At 42.2% G+C, this 19,277-nt stretch overlaps 1 non-coding gene across 1 annotated transcript; it reads right to left on the bottom strand.

Annotated features, from left to right (window-relative positions):
- Window positions 1–560: 560 nt before the first annotated feature.
- Window positions 561–632, bottom strand: TRNAA-GGC (transfer RNA alanine (anticodon GGC)). Its single transcript has one exon. It is a non-coding gene; the product is annotated as a tRNA-Ala (tRNA).
- Between the last annotated feature and the right edge of the window lie 18,645 nt (window positions 633–19,277).

Genomic DNA, 19,277 nt, shown 5'->3' with positions numbered 1-19,277 from the left:
GAAGAACTAAAGAGCCTCTTGATGAAGATAAAAGAGGAGAGCAAAAAAGCTGATTTGAAACTCTACAGTCAAAAAACTAACATCATGGCATCTGGTCCCATCACTTCATGGCAATTGAAGGGGAAAATGTGGAAGAAGTGACAGATTTTATTTTCTTAGGCTCCAAAATCACTGTGTACAGTGACTGTAGACATGAAATTAAAAGATGCTTGTTCCTTGGAAGGAAAGCTATGACAAATCCAGACAGCGTATTAAAAAGCAGAGACATCACTTTGACTATACAGACCTTTGCTGGCAAAACTATGGCTTTTCCAGTATTCACGTTCAGATGTGAGTGCTTGTGCTTAGTTGCTCAGTCATATCCGACTGCTTGCAACCCCATGGACAAAGTAGCCTGCCAGGATCCTCTGCCCATGGAATTCTCCAGGCAAGAATACTGGAGTGGGTTGCCATTCCCTTCTCCAAGGGATCTTCCCAATCCAGGGAGCAAACCCAGGTCTCCTGCACTGTAGGCAGATTCTTTGCCACCTGAGCCACCAGGGAGGCCCAAAATATGAATATGGGGGTACTGGGGATTGAACCCAGGGTCTCATGCATGCCAAGCATGCACTCTACCACTGAGCCATACCCCCAGGCAGAGCTGATCATAAAGGAGGCTAAGCACTGAAGAATTGATGCTTTTGAATCATGGGGTTGGAGAAGACTCTTGAGAGTCCCTTAGATTGCAAGGAGATCAAATCAGTCAATCCTAAAAGGAAATCAACCCTGAATATTCCAGACTGATTCAGGACAGAATATTTGGAAGGACAGATGCTGAAGCTCAAGCTCAAGCTCCAGTACTTTGGCTACCTGAAGTGAAGAGCTGCCTCACTGGAAAAGACCCTGTTGCTGGGAAAGATTGAAGGCGAAATGAGAAGGGGTCAGCAGAGGATGAGATGGTTAGATAGCATCACCAACTCAATGAACATGAACTTGAGCAAACTCCGGGAGATACTGGAGGACAGAGAAGCCTGGTGTGCTACAGTCCATGGGGTTGTAAAGAGTAAAGACACCACATAGCAACTGAACAACAAATGTTTAGACAACAAATGAAAAAAAGGGAAAAGGTGAATTGAAAAGCCAGATGTTGAAATGAAAAGGGACTAAGAAAAAGATCGCCATAGCTGACACAACTTTAGCCCAAGCAGTTTAACTGCAGAGGAAAAGGACAATCAAAACAGGCAAAGTTCCCCTGCACAGGAAATAGGGAGGTGATAGGAAAGAGACATAGGGTTAGGAAACCCTTCAGGGGTCCCATCAAGGGACAGAGTTAGCTGAGGACAGCTTAAATGCCATCTCAAGGGACTCCAGAATGGATGGAAGGGACAGACAGCCTGCAAGCTGCCACTCATGGGCGTCAGACATTCATGTGTACTTAAATCAAGCAAATGAAGCCCAGTAAAAATATCCACTGATGTTCCCACTCCCCAACCAAATGAGAGCAGACATCAGAAATTCATACAATTAGATGGGAAAGCCACTGGGTTCCATGCCTCATTTTTTAAAATTTAATACCAGCTAATTCAAACTCTTAATTTATCCCTCCCTCAACTCTCTTCCCCACTTAATAACCATAAGCTTGTTTTCTATGTCTGTGACTCTAAGTTCATTTCTACCATTTTTCTTTGTTGTTGTTCAGTCGCTCAGTTGTGTCCAACTCTTTGCGACCCCATGGAATGCAGCATGTCAGGCTTCCCTGTCCTTCACTATCTCCTGGAGTTTGCTCAAACTCATGTCCATTGAGTCGGTGATGCTAACTAACCACCTCATCTTCTGTTGCCCCCTTCTCCTTCTGCCCTTAGTCTTTCCCGGCATCAGGGTCTTTTCCAGTGAGTCAGCTCTTCAAATCAGGTGCCCAAAGTATTGGAGCTTCATCCTTATCCTCAGTCCTTCTAATGAATATTCAGGGTTGCTTCTAAGTTCGTTTGTACCGTTTTTCTATATTCTGCATATAAGTGATATCGTATATTTGTCTTTCTCTTACAGACTTCACTCTGACAGTCTCTGGGTCCATTCAGGTCACTGTAAATGGCAGTTTCTTCCTTTTTGCTGCTGAGTAATATTTCACTGTATAGATGTACTGCTTCTTCTTTATCCTGTTTCTGTTGATGGACATTTAGGTTGTTCCCATGTTCTGGTTATTGTAAATAGTGCTGCAAAGAATACCGGGGCACATGCATCCTTTCAACTTATGTTTTGTTTTTTTTTTTTCCCCAGATATATGCCAGAAGTGGGATTGCTGGATCATATGATAGCTCTATTTTTAGCTTTTAAGGAACCTCTATACTATTCTCCATAGTGGCTATACCAAATTATATTCCCACCAACAGTGTAGGGGGGTTGCTTTTTCTCAGTCTCTCTAGCATTTATTTTTTTGATGATAGCCATTCTGACCACTTGTGGTGGTACCTTACTGTACTTTTGATTTGCACTCCTCTAATAATTCATAAAATTGAGCATCTCTTCATGTGTGTTTTTTTTTTTTTTTTTTTTTGGCCATCTGTATGTCTTTGGAGAAATGTCTATTCAGATCTTCTGCCCATTTTTAAATATTTTTAAATATTACAATGCATGAGCTGTGTGTACATTTTGGAGACTAATCCTTTGTCAGTTGCTTCATTTGCAAATATTTTCTCCTATTTTGAGGGTTGTCTTTTCATTTTATTTTGGTTTCCTTTGCCATGCAAAAGTCAGTTTAATTAAATCCCATTTGTTTATTTTTGTTTTTACTTTCATTACTTTAGGAAGTGGAATGAAAAAAATCTTGCTGTGATTTATATCAAAGAGTGTTCTGCCTTTGGTTTCCTCTAAGAGTGTTATAGCATCCAGCCTTACATCTAGGTCTTTAATCCATTTTGAGTTTATTTTGGTGTATGGTATTAGGGAGTGTTCCAATTTCATTCTTTTACATGTAGCTGTCCAGTTTTCCCAGCACTATTTATTGAAGAAACTGTCTTTGCTCCATTGTATATTCCTGCTTCTTTTGTTACAGACTAGGTGGCCATAGATGCATGGATCCTAAGTTACTTTTTTAAATCAAGTTTTCAACTGGTTTGTATCAGAGATACTCACCTCTCTCTCAAATCTACACCTTTTCCTACAGAGATTCTTGGCTGTAGCCCAGGAAGAAAGACAAGTTAGAATGTTAAAGTCCACAAAAATATGAAATGAAATATGGGAGGCTAGGAAGGCTTGGAATCGGGGATCCATTTCCCAAGGGTGATTACTGTAGAAACAGGTAACCAGCATTCCAGGGATGACAGACAGAAGAATATCACAGGGGAACCCATTTTTCCAAGATGGACAAACTGAAGGATGTAAGAAGAAGTGAGGAGAAATGCTTATTTCATATTATTAACTAAAATATATATATATATATTTCATTTAAATACACAGATAACTTACATGTGAAACCTAAAAATTACAACAAATTAGTGAATGTGACAAAAAAGAAGCAGATTCACAGATAAAATGAACAAACCAGCGGTTACCAGTGGGAGAGGGAACGGGAGGGCAAGATAGGGGTAGGGGAGTAAGAAGTACAAACCATTATATGAAAAATAAGCTATGAGGATCTATTGCACAGCACAGAGAATAAAGCCAGTATTTAGTAATAATGATAAACATAGTATAGGCTAAAAAATTGTGAAATCATTTGTATATTTGTATAGCAATAGATTGTATATCTATATTGTACATCTGTAATTTATATAATGCTGTACATCAACTATACTTCAATAATTTGTTTACACTTTTTCATACTTCAATAATAAGTAAATACATAAATACACACAGATAAGAGACTGAGGAATTTCCATTGTCAAAAAATTTAAACATGCAGAAACACCAAAACTTGTTGTAACTTGGCCCCCATTTTCAGATCTTTAAAATACTCTTGCATTTTATACGTCTATAGTTACAGAGTTAACTATCTATTGAAAATGTGGAGCTTTTCACATCTTAAATAAATGATGTCATTCTGTACCTGCTTTGCAACATATGTTTTCACCTAATATCTTTGGAACATTGTTCCATGACGTTCACAGTAAAACCCAAACCAAAATAAACCAGAAAGTTCAGCATGGTATTCCACAGCATGAACGTGCCATGACAAACGTCTTCAGTTTCCTGTTGATAGGCACTCTGATGATTTCCAAGACTTCACTTATCAGTACTGCAGTGAACGTAACTGCATGTGCCTCTTTGTACATGTGGAACAAGTGTTTCTTCAGGGCAGAGTATTTTCTATCACATACAATTTCTAGCACAGACAAGCCTGTCTGTAAGGATCCAATTTCTACTCTGTCCCAGTCCAGCTGTATGTTGACAGTTTACTTAACCCCTCTGGGCCCTCGTTTCCTTATTTCCTCAAATTAGGGTAAAAATAAAATGTCTTCACAGGATTCAAGTGAAGATTAAACTAGCTGATATAACATCCCAAGAACAGTGCCAGAGACATCTTGAGGGCCATAGAGCATCCAGCTCAGTTCAGTCCAGTCACTCAGTCGTGTCCGACTCTTTGCGACCCCATGGACTGCAGCACGCCAGGCCTCCCTGTCCATCACCAAGTCCCAGAGCTTACTCAAACTCATGGCCATTGAGTCAGTGATGGCATCCAATCATCTCATCCTCTGTCGTCCCCTTCTCTTCCCACCTTCAATCATTCCCAGCATCAGGGTCTTTTCAAATGAGTCAGTTCTTCGCATCCAGGTGGCCAAAGTATAGGAGTTTTAGCTTTAGCATTAGTCCTTCTGATGAATATTCAGGACTGATTTCCTTTAGGATGGACTGGTTGGATCTCCTTGCAGTCCAAGGAACTCTCAAGAGTCTTCTCCAACACCACAGTTCAAAAGCATCAATTCTTCGGCGCTCAGCCTTCTTTATAGTCCAACTCTCACATCCATACATGACCACTGGGAAAACAATAGCCTTGACTAGACAGACCTTTGTTGGCAAAGTAATGTCTTTTCTTTTTAATATGCTGTCTAGGTTGGTCATAGCTTTTCTTCCAAGCAGCCAAGTGTCTTTTAATTTCATGGCTACAGTCACCATCTGTAATGATTTTGGAGCCCATGAAAATTCTCACTGTTTCCATTGTTTCCCTATCTATTTGCCATGAAGTGATGAGACCAGATGCCATGATTTTAGTTTTCTGAAAGTTGAGTTTTAAGCCAACTTTTTCACTCTCCCCTTTCACTTTCATCAAGAGGCTCTTGAGTTCTTCTTTGCTTTCTTCCATAAAGGTGGTGTCATCTGCATATCTGAGATTATTGATATTTCTCCCAGCAATCTTGATTCCAGCTTGTGCTTCATCCAGCCCGGCATTTTGCATGATGTACTCTGCAGATACGTTAAATAAGCAGGGTGACAATATACAATCTTGATGTTCTCCTTTCCCAATTTGGATCCAGTCTGTTATTCCATGTCCAGTTTTAACTGTTGCTTCTTGACCTGCATACAAATTCCTCAGGAGGCAGGTCAGGTGGTTTGGTATTCCCATCTCTTTAAGAATTGTCTACAGTTTGTGGTGATCCACACAATCAAAGGCTTTAGCATTGTCAATAAAGCAGAAGTAGATGTTTTTCTGCAACTCTCTTGCTTTTTTGATGATCCAGTGGATGTTGGCAATTTGATCTCTGGTTTCTCTGCCTTTTCTAAATCCGGTTTGAACATCTGGAAGTTCACGGTTCATGTACTGTTAAGCCTGGCTTGGGGAATTTTGAGCATTACTTTGCTAGCGTGTGAGATGAGTGCAATTGTGCAGTAGTTTGAACATTCTTTGGCACTGCCTTTCTTTGGGACTAGAATGCAAATTGACCTTTTCCTGTCCTGTGGCCACTGCTGGATTTTCTAAATTTGCTGTCATATTGAGTGTAGCACTTTCACAGCATCATGTTTTAGTATTTGAAATAGCTCAACTGGAATTCCATCACCTTCACTAGCTTTGTTCATAGTCATGCTTCCTAAGACCGACTTGATTTCGCCTTTTAGGATGTCTGGCTCTAGGTGAGAGACCACATCATCGTGATTTTCTGGGTCATGAAGATCTTTTTTCTATAGAACATTAGGTCTTGTTGTCACTGAGATAAAGTAGACAAACCTCTTACAGTTTAAGTAGATGATTCTGCAAAGGTAGTCAGAGATTGGCCATGCAGGCTTTCTTTGTCCAGCGCTCTCAGAACAGCAAAAAATTCCTTCCCCTTACACAAGATTTGAAAGGAGAGGTGGCTACATATATTTTAACAATATTAATATGATCTTATTTGCTCTGCAGCCAATATATGCCAGGCCCCTTGTTACCAGACATCTCAATAAATTCTCAAAACAACCTCCAGGATATGCTGTCTTATGTCCATTTTATAGATGAGATAAACCAAGACCCAGAGTATTGGGAACACTATTCTTCTTCTTTAAACTTACTTTCTCTATGCATTTACACATACCCATATATATATACACACAGAGATATACATATGTGTACATGTGTGTTGACCTGTGTATGTGAATACCTACATGCAATTATAATATGTTACCTGCTAGGTCAGAATCTTTGCAAAAAAAACTATTATTTCAGTGTTTCACCCCCACCGCCACAAAGGGAACAGGGATTCTCTGACCTATGTATTTGAGTAAAGAAATACTCACTGGAAAATAGTGAGAACAGGGTGAAGAGATCCTTCTGCAAGGTCTGACATGACCCAGAGCTCTAGCCTTGAGATAGATGGCTCAATGTGGGGTCTTAGAATTCCTGACTTGCCCCTTTGCAGTGCTGTGGGCTGCAAAGCTCTAGTTAAAGCTCAGAGAGGCCAGGACTGAGGTATTAAAGCTCAGGGTTTGCTAGGTTACTGATTTTGTTGTTGTTCAGTTGATAAGCTGTGTCTGACTCTTTGCGACCCCATGGACTGCAGCACACCAGGTTTCCTTGTCCTTCATTATCTCCCAGAGTTTGCTTAGATTCATGTCAATTGAGTTGGTAATGCTATCTAATCATCTTATCCTCTGCTGATCCCTTCTTTTGCCTTCAGTCTTTCCCAGCATCAGGGTCTTTTCCAATGAGTCAGCTCTTCGCATCAGGTGGCCAGAGTATTGGAGCTTCAGCTTCAGGATCATAGCTAAAAGATATGCTCGGCTTTGAGGCCTCAGAAACAAGCATAGGTTTTCCTGATTTGAAATCCTTGATTCAGGCTATCATGAGGATAAGAGGATGAGGCTAGAATTGAGCAATCATGCCTGGAAGTCCTCTGGACAGGGGAGCCTGGTGGGCTACAGTCCATGGAGTCACAAAGAGTCGGACACAACTGAGCGACTGAACTGAACTGAACACACATGTCCTAGAGAAATGGAAGGCTAGGTTGCCAGAAGGGACAGATGTCTGTGCGAGTTTGGGTTAACGCTGTAAAACCATGGAGAGGTGGAAGCAGAATTTGCAAGTCTGGGTAGAACACAGTCACTTTCCTTTGGCTTTGCCCCAGAGTGACTGCCACAGTAAGATGAATCTTCTGCTTCTGTATCCTTTATTTAATCTGCCGGTTCTTAAAGCAAACCTGATTTTTGAGGGCAGTTGCTTTTGGGCTGTGTAACCTAGAAACCTGACTTAAACAGAATTTCATTTTGTCTGCAGATCGGCCTTCACTGAGGTTCCCTGTTAATTTCTGCTTCCGCAGGCCACTGGGATGAAAGTCACTGGGCTCCGGCTGTCATTCCTCTTTGATCACTTAAGAATCCCTCTGTAGAGCTGCTGTTTACCTACTGTGGCTCTTTAATCTTCCAGAGGCAAACATGAATAGAATGATACTTTGTGTGATCTCAGAAATGAACAGCTCTTTCCAATATTGTATGAAGAATGATTTCTTTGTTGGCAAAGTAATGTCTCTGCTTTTTAATATATTGTCTAGGTTGAAAAGGCAAAAAGATATGATGGCAGTAAAGCTGGAGAGAACTGATTTGGAGAGGTTCATGAAGGACTCAGGTTTCGGGCTGTCCTCACCAGCGGCACACTTCCTAGGAGGACTTCAGAGCAGGTTTGGAGCTGGGGCTCTTAGGAGACACAGCTTAGGGTAATGTCCTGCTGATATTAATGCCCGATCTTTTTCATTTCTCTTTTTAATTTTTTCACTTATTTTATATATTTCTTTGTTTTCACTTGTGCTGGGTGTTTGCTGCGTGCAGGCTTTTCTCTGGTTGCAGTGAGTGCGGGCTGCTCTCTAGCTGCAAAGTGTGGGCTTCATTGCAGTGGCTTTTCTTGCTGCGGAGCATGGGTTCTAGGGCACGTGGAGCCTAGCTGTGGCTCCTAGGCACTAGAGCACAGGCGCAATAGTTGTACTGCACGGGTTTAGTTGCTCCACACCATGTGGGATGTTCCCAGATCAGGGATCGAACCTGTGTTTCTTGCCTTGTCAGGCGGATTCTTTACTATGGAGCCACCAGGGGGAAGCCCTCATTCTTCACTTGATAGATCTCCATAGTTACATTTAGTATAGAATTTCTCTTCCTCATTTCAAAACATGCCTAATTATCAAAGAATTCCCATTCGTCTTGGAAAAATGGTATTTTTTCTTTTTGTTCCAATGCATCAGTAACCGGTCCCTGGCTACTGCCTTTCTTTACTAAAAACTGGTACAACCCAAGTCAATGAAATTTTTTTCCAAGTGTTTATCACTAGTCTTCTTTTTCATCATTTGTCTCCTGCACTTATCTGAGATTTTAAGAAATGAGTTTTTTATCTTCACATAGCCCATACTTTTCCTGGACCTGGCACATAGTAGGTATTCAATGTTATGTCACTAAAATATATTGGAATGATAGAGGCCCCCAAACATGGAAATATATTCTATAGTTTATTTTCTCTGCTGCTCACAGAGCCAATTTAAAAAAAAGTTTATTTTTAACTGCTTCAATTAAAATTAATTCAATTAAAAGATTCAATTACACCTTTACATTTTTTTTTCTCTTCTGGTTAACTTAGCAGGAATTCCCATTTCCTCCATAGAATAAGAGGATTATTTCAATTAATGTTGATCATCTCTTGCCCTGGCTTCCCTCTTCCACCTTGTCTTGGGGGAATTTTCTTGGTGGTTTTTCTTATCCCTTTCAGACTTACTGTTGTGGACGGCGGGGGGTTGGGGGTGAGCACTGGTAGAGCTGTGTAAGGGGACTAGTTAGGATAGAGATTTTATGGCTCTGACTCTTCCCTCTTTTTGAAGAGGATGTCAAAAAAAAAGTCTATTAATTAATTATCCTTGTGACAGAAGAGTAAAAGCCTAGGTTAACTCAAGAAGAAACAAGAAATTTATTAATAGGGTCCCAAGGAAGTCATGGATGTAAAAGAAGTCAGATCTCTGGAAGGACGTGGAAACAGGTGAAGGGAAACCCATCCTCCTGTCTTCTCCTCTAGTCTCTGTATGGACTGGCTTCCTCTTCTCTTCAATCCCCAGACATGGCCAAGTATGGCTGCTGAGTTAGTTGGGTTCTCTGGGAAGCGGATATTGAGATAGAGTTAGAAGCATAAAAGGCTTGCTGGGATGAAATGCCTGTGAAGAAGAAGAGGAGGAAGGGAGATGGACTGGGAGAGCTTTCACAGCCTGATGGAGATCTGCCGCCTATCACAAGAGAGTGGGGAACAAACAGGATGGAGAGCCTCAGGCTGTGATGCAGACATGACGGGTGCTCCAGAGTGAAGACGATCTGTAAGAGATGCTCCGTGTGGATAGAAGCATCCAGGCTCTAGAGCCCCCACAGACCTTAGTCTTGGGGGACAGGGGAGGAAGCAGGGAGATTTCTGGAACAGGTGGGGCCTCAGCTCAAAAGCCGAACACTCTCACAATTCTCACTCCTGGAAGCCGTCGCTAGCCCCACGCTTGCATTTCCCAAGTCTACTCCTTTCTTCACTGGGGAATTGAATGGTACACTTCTGTGGCTGCCACAGCTAACAAAAACCCCAAAGTTTCCTTGTCATTGTAAATCAAAACTGAGAATATTCCTGAAGGTTGTAATAATTTTCTGCTCTTGGTAGCCCTGGGGCCATTGCATTACACTAGGCTTTTCCTCAATCCTTACCTCTGTAGTAGTCTATTTTTTTAATTCTCCTTAAATCATTTCCTAAGGGGCATGTGACCTACACACATAAGACAGCGACTTGGGACAGTGTTTCGGAAATCTGGGGAAAAGTTTCAGTGGGTAAATGTCAAGGGGTGTGTGTGTGTGTTTGAAGGAAGGGTAGGAAGAAGGCGATGCAGGCAGTGAAGTTGTAAAGATAGGTTCCTTGGAGGTTATAGTCCTGGAGGCAGTAGATTATTGAAGTCTACACTTTTCACGGGTTGGGAAAAGCAGTGTACAGTGTTGTGAGAAATGAAACAAATACATTCTATAAAAGCACATGCTGTAACTACTAAGATGTTATCACAAGGAGGTACTTAAGAGATGGCCAGATTGTTGCAATGAGATGTGGCGACCCAGTAAAGTTAATGTTTTGTAGAAGTAAAGGAAAGAAATGAACCCTTGAGTATGTGCTCTGTGTTGGTGTTCTGACATAACATGCCACTCAAGGAGACAAGCCTGTTGACTTTGCTTCCATCAAGCTATGAAGCCCAGGAACTGGCTATGAGATAGTGCATCTTGCTCTGGGGCTTAGAAAAGACATCTTCAGAACAGTGTCCGCTGTGAGCATGCCTGCCGACACATAGAGAGGTAAAGAAACCACTGGGGTTTGTTCTGCCCTTTGACTATTGCTGACCAATTGCTGTGGGCAGTGAGTTGCTATGAATTTTAATTAATACCAACTGGGTCTTACTATCAAAGCACTAAGCATGCCTTCCCACATGTAGACAACCTACACACCCAGTTTCTCAGCTGTCTCTCTAGTTCCACCTGTGACCAACAAGCTAAGCACTTTATATGCATACAGGCCACCTTTTATTTTTATGTAAAAGTATTTACAACTGTGTCTGCTACCTACTGGATGCTCCATGTATGAACTCATTTGGTGTTACAAGAACCCAATGAGTTGGATACTAAGCTATTACTAGATGTTTAGGTCCTGAGTGGAGTCAGCATTTGAACTCAGACAACTAATTCTGTAGCTTATGCTCTTGACCATCATGCAACACTGCCTGTCATGAGGTCTGAATGGATGGGCCGCATGAGCACGCGAGCAGATTGCCTCAGTTGGGTAAGCCTACATTCTTCCTCCAAACGGGCCTCCAGAGAGGACTTTCTGAGTCTAGTCCGTAAAAATACCACCTTGAGTTTTTTTCAATTATAAGATCTTAGATCTTAGCATATTAAAAGCAGAGACATCACTTTGCCTACAAAGGTCTGTATAGTCAAAGCTGTGGTTTTTCTGGTAGTCATATAAGGATGTGAGAGTTGGACCATAAAGACTGAGCACCAAAGAATTGATGCTTTTGAATTGTGGTGCGGGAGAAGACTCTTGAGAGCCCTTGGACAACAAGGAAATCAAACCAGTCTATCCTAAAGGAAATTAACCCTGAATATTCATTGGAAGGACTGATGCTGAAGCTGAAGCTCTAACACTTTGGCCACCTGATGCAAACAGCTGACTCATTAGAAAGGACTCTGATGCTAGGAAAGGGCAGGAGGAGAAGGGGGTAACAGAATGAGATGGTAGGATGGCATCACCAACTCAATGGACACGAGTTTGAGCAAATTATGGGAGACAGTGAAGGACAGGGAAGCCTGGCATGCTGCAGTCTATGGGGGTGCAAAGAGTCAGACAGAACTTAGTGACTGAACAACTGTTCTTAGCTGTTTGCTTTGTAACAAAATAGAAAGTCTGATCAAGAATATTCCTCTAGAATTCCCATTAGAGCCAGGAAAATAGCATAGGAGGCTGCTATGGATTTGAGGAAACCTAAGAAGAGGAGAGTGAAAAAGTTGGCTTAAAGCTCAACATTCAGAAAACGAAGATCATGGCATCTGGTCCCATCACTTCATGGGGAATAGATGGGGAAACAGTGGAAACAGTGTCAGACTTTATTTTTTGGGGCTCCAAAATCACTGCAGATGGTGACTGCAGCCATGAAATTAAAAGACGCTTACTCCTTGGAAGAAAAGTTATGACCAACCTAGATAGCATATTCAAAAGCAGAGACATTACTTTGCCAACTGAGGTCCATCTAGTCAAGGCTATGGGTTTTCCTGTGGTCATGTATGGATGTGAGAGTTGGACTGTGAAGAAAGCTGAGCACCGAAGAATTGATGCTTTTGAACTGTGGTGTTGGAGAAGACTCTTGAGAGTCCCTTGGACTGCAAGGAGATCCAACTAGCCCATTCTGAAGGAGATCAGCCCTGGGATTTCTTTGGAAGGAATGATGCTAAAGCTGAAACTCCAGTACTTTGGCTACTTCCTGCGAAGAGTTGACTCACTGGGAAAGACTTTGATGCTGCGAGGGATTTGGGGCAGAAGGAGAAGGGGACGACAGAGGATGAGATGGCTGGATGGCATCACGGACTCGATGGACATGAGTGTGAGTGAACTCCAGGAGATGGTGATGGACAGGGAGGCCTGGCGTGCTGCGATTCATGGGGTCGCAAAGAGTCAGACACAACTGAGCAACTGAACTGAACTGAACTGAAAGAAGATTCTTCTGCCCTCAAATGTATCTCTAACAGCTTGGATTGTGTCTGAAATGCCCCTTCTTGGAGTCAGTCCAGGACTAACTAATCATGGATTTACTGGGGTCTTGAGCCCCAGAATAAATTCCTCAAAGCTCTCCTTTACCCATATGTGTTTGCTTTTTAAAGATTAGCAGAAACCTACTAACACTAGCTCTAGAAATAAGATAATTTTATCCAAATGATACAAGTGTTGTTTAACAAAGTATTAACACAAGGGCAAGAAGTGACTTGGGAATCGGTTCTTAGCAATTTTTTTTTTGGTTTCTAGGGAAGTCCTAATTCCAAGACAACTATTCTCTCTGAGGCTGCATGAGCACTCTTCTCTGCAGTTCCCCACAGAGAAAGGAGAGCAAGTTGGACACAAGGACTGTCCCTCTCTGCCTTGGACCTGTCATGGCAGGAAATGCCCGTTCAATGCCATGCACACCTCAGCCCAAGGGCCGACAAGGGCCTGATGTCTCAGAATCCCAATGCCACGCCCCCATAGAATCTGACTGGCTCACCTCTTGTCAGGGGTCTACTCTTGGTCCACTCACCTGGCCTGGGCTGCTAGGCATGAGTGTGAAATGGACAGAAAGGCAGTTGCTAGGGCTGGAAAACAGGGGGACAAAAAAGAAAATGGTTAATGTTTTGGAGAACACTTTGGCAAGCTGCATAGAAACAGCGTCGTACCTGTGTGTCTTCTTTTCTCCATCTTTTTTTCTTTTTAACTTTTAGTTAAGTCGTTTTTCTGTTTTTCCACCTGAGAACTGAGGTCCATGGATGTGATGATGACCTACCTGGGGCTACAAAGCTGGTTAGGACTCCTGCATTCTGTCTCTGCCACTGACTGCCAATTCTTCACTCTACCCTTTGCTTACAGTCTCCAATCCTACATTTTCTTTAACCTGACATCCTTATCTGACCTTTAAGTTAAACTATATTGTGGAAGAAATAATACCTCCCTCCCCCTGCCAAGAACCATTTGGCAAGTTGTATTTCCTTGCAATTTTCCTCAGGTTAAAAAAGCAGACTTGAGTTTCTCAAGCTTGGTAGTTCAACAACTAAAAAGTAATGTTAATAGTAACAAAGGGCTTAAGAGCAAACTGTGGAAAAAGAATAAAAATCATTTGATCATAGCTGATAAAGACACTCTGGAATGATAGGAAAGCCTTAGGTATATCTCTCCCAGGGTCTGGCTTGATCTGAACCTTATCTGCACAGAATTAGTGGCTTGTATAGTTATCTAATAACATCTCACACTTGCCAAGGCCTTGATTAATATTTAAAGAAAAATGGGCTTTTAAAATAGCCACTACTGAGTTGAAATGGATGTTTCTTTCTCTAAAGAATTCTAATCTTATTGTATATTACAAATAATAATATCTAATATTTGTTGAACACTTTCTATGTGCCAGGTTCTAGTCTAAATGTTTTAAATCTCTTTGCTAATCCTCACAACAACCCTAAGAGAGAGATGTATTTTTCCCATTTTCCTGGCAAAGAAGAAATGAAGCCTTAGAGAAGTCGTGACTTGCCCTAGAGCAAACAGAGAGTGTGAAGGGCAGAGTGAGGATTCAAATTTAGGTCTTTATTCTCCCTAAAAACTGTTTCTTTAATCACACTCTTTAGGTACATTTATATAGAATCAGCATAGTTTGTGCTTGATAGTTTTCAATCAGAAAGCAAGGTTTCAAAATTTATTCTTCAAAAATTTCCCAATCCTTATCCCACCTCCCATCCAAATACAAATGATCTAAAAGCTGCAAGGGTTGGGAAGGATAGTGAAATGGGCTCAGTGTATGAGCACCTTTATTTGGAACACAGAGTCAAAAGACAAGAGGAATGAGGTGCTCATTCAGAATTTCAGTTATTAGTATATCTCTTATGAGTGTAACTCTAATCTCTGCCACCAGAGGGCAGTTATCTCACAAAAATATGAAACCACTCCTGGCTTCATTTTCAGACTTTCACGTCACAACCACGTCTGGATTTAGTTTTACAGCTCAGTAGAAATTCCGGGATCTCTGTTTCTTTCCAGTCTGAAACTAATATGTCATGTCTTGCTTTTTTGGCCCAGCAACTAAAGGAGCTTAGTATATCTTAGAAACCGCCTCTTCGAATGGGAATGTTAACATGAGCCAAAGACAGCTGCTTGGTTGGTCCTATTTTGAAGGTAGAAACCTTACACCAGTCGGTGACAGTCAAAAGCACCCTCTGTGTCCAAGATTTTAGAATATATTCCATTTAAAATACCATCTGGGCTTCAGTAACATGTATTGCCCTAGAAAATTAGATTTATATGCTTTTCCATGAAGATTCTAAAGAGTAGCTGAGAAAAAGGATTAAAGTTTTTGATTGACAACAAATAACTTCAAGTGTCCAGTCTGTTTATGATTTAGAGAGATCACCAGGAACACTTCATTTATTGATCACTTAGCAGAATGCCTTATAGTGAAAATGCTTTGTGGCCAGAATTAGGTTCAATCTTACCAATGTCCCTGGGAGGTACATTCTGTTGCTTTTGCACATTTTAGAGATGAAGAAATTGAAACATACTCAGGTGAAGCTATGTGCCAAAGAATGCATGCTTAGTCTGTTTTATTAACCACCATGAAGTAGTGGGTCTATTGGAGATGAGATGGGCCCAAGTTCGGAGACTTGGCTCCAGGTTCAGGAGAGAGGACCACTAGTGCTCAGAAAATCCACGTCAGGAAAAGGAGGATGAGGCAGGGGAGGCACGAAGCTACCTGGCTGCTCCCTCTGGCTGCACTATAGGCTCCACCACTAAGTTAAAAGGCATAGCTGCTTGAGCAATGGTTACAGGTCATCCTTCGATGACTGGCAAGGATCCCAGGTGCTGTTTTAAGCCAGAACTCAGACAGCTTGGTAGCAGCCTAGCTAGAAGGTGGAAGACATAGGAACTAGATCTATGGCTACAGAAAGAACAGGGAGGCTCTACCTGAGTCTCCTGGACCCAGGCACCAGCTAAGATTCAGAACCTTACCAGGCCTTATGGCATCCAGGCCTTAAGAGGGCCTGTGGAACCTGGCAGGAAAAAAGGCCTCAAAAGGAGAAACCCGTGGCTAACATTCAGCTTTACAAATTGGGTGACTCCAATGGGGGGTTGATGCCAACTCTAATTTGGAATCTGGCTGGAGACTCAGAAGGACAGGCAGACTCCTGGTTGTTGGCTACGCCACAGGCTCTGAGAAGGTCAGGTCTGATGTGAGTCCCTGTGATAGCGAGCTGAGGCTGTTGATGAGCTGTTGGTTGTAATGAGCCTGGGAGCAGAAGCAGGGTCAAGCCTCAAAGTGGGTGCCTTGGTAAACCCAACAGGAGGGACTAGGGAAGGCAGAGTGAACACAGTAGGGACTCTCTCCTGGTCCATCCTCTCAAACCCTGTTAAAACGGCTTCTATCTCAAATGTAAATTCCTTCATGGCCTTAAGGCCAACATTCCAGAGCTGACTCCAGCCTCCAAGATTGCAGCAAAGTCCAATCAAATTATCATTTGTAATAATTGTATTTTTAGGGTTCCTTCAGGCATGTGTCTATGTTCTAAGTCGGTTGTCACTTTTATCTCTTTCCAGACTGCTGATATCATCTGCTTCTGTCTCATTACTGCTTCCTCAGATAGCAGAGGCCCTTTGCACTTGTTTCCCCAAAGCCTGGTACAATCTCTGCCTTGATTCTCTCGAAGTCTATTTGACACCAGGCTGAAACACTGAACAAAAACTTTACTCATGATTTGAGGATGGCATAAGAAAACCACTTTGTTTAAAAGGAATATTTAGGATATCGGCCCTTCAGGTCTCAAACTCCATCAACCATGGCCCATCAGGGCCCCTTACTAACCAATTCTCTCCTTTCCACCAGACTAATGGTCACTTTTCTTAAGAAAATCTTATTAAAACAAAACAAGCCTTCCAAACCTTATGTCAGCCTCTAGTGAATGTGTTCCATCTCCTCCCAACCCAACTCCTTGAAATTGCAACATGCACTCCCCAAACAACTGCAGTTCAACCTTGGCCCGATTTTGCCTCTGACTCTCCCTCATTAAATCAAAGACACCCTCACTGCTAAGTCTGTGCTTCCATCCTTATCATTCTTAACCTTTCAGCACTTGACACAAGCTATGCCATCTGGTCTTGCTACATCTCTTGCTTCCTTACCCACTCAACATCTCTCTGCAGCCACAGAAGAAAAACCAGTGGAGACCATCATAGTCTCCCTACAGAGGGATAACTCACCCTACAAGGATGATGAACCACCTTGCTTAATAATATAAAAAGTTAACTAAGTGCTTCCCAAACTGGCTGTAAAATCAATTTAGTGAGTTGCAAGGCTCACTGTTAAGCTAAATGGAATCAAATAGAGACCATCAGAGTGTATTACATATAGTAAAGCTAAATGTTTTGTACCCAGTATGGGTATATGTGGGCTTTTCAGGTAGCTCAGTGGTAAAGAATCTGCCTGCTAATGCCGGAGCTTTAGGAGATGTAGGTTTGATCCCTGGGTCAGGAAGATATCCCCTGGAGGAGGAAATGACAACCCTTGTGTCAAGTGTCCTTGCCTGGAGAATCCCATGGACAGAGGAGCCTGGCGGGCTACAGTCCATGAGCTCACAAAGAGTTGGACATGACTGAGCACGCACACATGTGCGTATGTGTGTTCACTGGTGACGATATGTTTCTTATTGTGGGTATAGTCAGAAAAGTGAAGAAGGCACTGATTTGGGTCTTTGTGAAGTTAACACCTATGTTTCAGAATAGAATCTAAACCTTAATTTGGAAAAAAAAATCCTCAGTGGGCCTTTTGACTATGAAGAGGAAGATTAGTGTTTACTCTAAAACAAGAATTCTTGTATCACAGAGCAACTGGTAGCTATTTGAAAACAAAGATGACATACAAATCTCTCCTGATCTGGTCCCTGCTCCCCACCTCTCCGGCCTCATTTCTCCCACTTCCTACTCTGTGGCCTGCCTTGTGGTCACGCTGTGTCTTTTGTCCTCCAAACACAGAATCTTCTTCTGGCTCCAGGCCCTGGAACATGTCACTCTGTTGCCAGGAACACTTGAATTCCCAAAGCTCCGTTTATCCCCCTTTATCATCTTTTTGTCGAGGCCATGAGATTACTCTTTCTAGGGAACCTTCTCAGACCCTAAGCCTTGTTGGTACTGAAATCCCCCCAAAGAGTCCCTGACACCATTGGGGTCTGGATGAGCAATTCATGAAGCCAACTAGGACTGCATCCTCAATTTTTTCTTTATTACTGCTCCAGCCTTCCACCCCCAAGAGTCTTTAAGACATTTTCCACCTGATTTCTCCCCACTCTCCCCCATGAAATGTTAATTCCACAGATATTCTTTATGACTGTTTATGTACCTTGGCCTTTTGGAAGACCATAATCCATTCCCTAGAGCTAAGATTTGGTATAATCTTAGATAACATGGATTTTTTGTTTGATTGATTTGCTCCATAAGAACCAATTTTTGCCCCCTTAAGGGTGATATCACCTCCACTGAGAATGCATGGAATAGGATAAGAGAAAACTCTAGTTGTTCTCTCGACAGGGCTAGGACAAAAATAGTTCACATTCTTTCCTGCTGAGAGGCTTATGTCAAACGCTCAAGAGGTTAAGGAAGTTAAAGTATAGATTTGGCAATAAGGCTGACTTTGACATCAGTCCAGGGCAGAGTTATTTTGCAATAGCATAAAGAGTTATCATTGAACACAGGCTGCAAATTCAAGGAGCTGGGCTGGGAGGGGAATAATTAGCTAGGGGGTGACATAAGGGCTAGTAGGTGTTGTTTTGGTTTAAAAAGATGAGGTACAACTGACTTTATGCTGATGGAAAGAGGCCTGTGGAGAGTGAGAGACTAGAGAACATCAAGAAAGGGGTAAGTGGTTGAACAGAAGCCTAGAGGAGGATAGAAGGCGCAGGATTAGGGTCAAAGGGCAGTTTGGGGAAACAGCAGAAGTAGAAGGCTTGGGTGTTTGCTCCAGAAATGTGACTACTCCCTTTAAACCACAGCAACTCAGTCATATAAGCAACATGGAAACATCACTCATATCTAGTCCTCCTCACTAATTTTAGAGATCCTTAAGGCAATAACCCATAATTTGGCTATGTTTTTCTCTGTCCACCCTACCAGCATCTTTCTAGTATTTATTTTTTTAGAGAAGTTTTAGTTTTTTAAATCGATTTTTTTTTTTTTTTTTGGCCTTCCCTGGTGATCCCATGGTTGGGAATCCACCTGCCAATGCAGGGGACATGAGTTTGATCGCGGTCCAGGAAGATTACACATGCCTTGGGGCAATGAGCCCATGTGCCGCAACTCCTGAGCCCGCACTCTAGAGCCCACGCTCCACGAAAGAGAAGCCACCTCTGGGAGCAGCCCTCGCTCAAGGCTAGAGAAAGCTGGAGGGCAGCAATGAAGACCCAGCACAGCAAATACACAGGCTTATTTTTTACAGCAGTTTTTCAGAACAAAGGTTGGGAGGAGGGGAGGTGAGTAGATGGAGCACAAAGGATTTTTAGGGCAGTGAAACAACTCTGTATAATACAATTTTGGTGGATACACGTGATTATATCTTTGGGCAAATTCATAGAACGTGCAA

The sequence above is a fragment of the Ovis aries genome, chromosome 16 (genome assembly GCF_016772045.2).
Source record: "Ovis aries strain OAR_USU_Benz2616 breed Rambouillet chromosome 16, ARS-UI_Ramb_v3.0, whole genome shotgun sequence".
Taxonomy (NCBI): Eukaryota; Metazoa; Chordata; class Mammalia; order Artiodactyla; family Bovidae; genus Ovis; species Ovis aries.
Note: the sequence above shows the minus strand (reverse complement) of the source record. Positions and strands in the feature narration are given on the sequence as shown.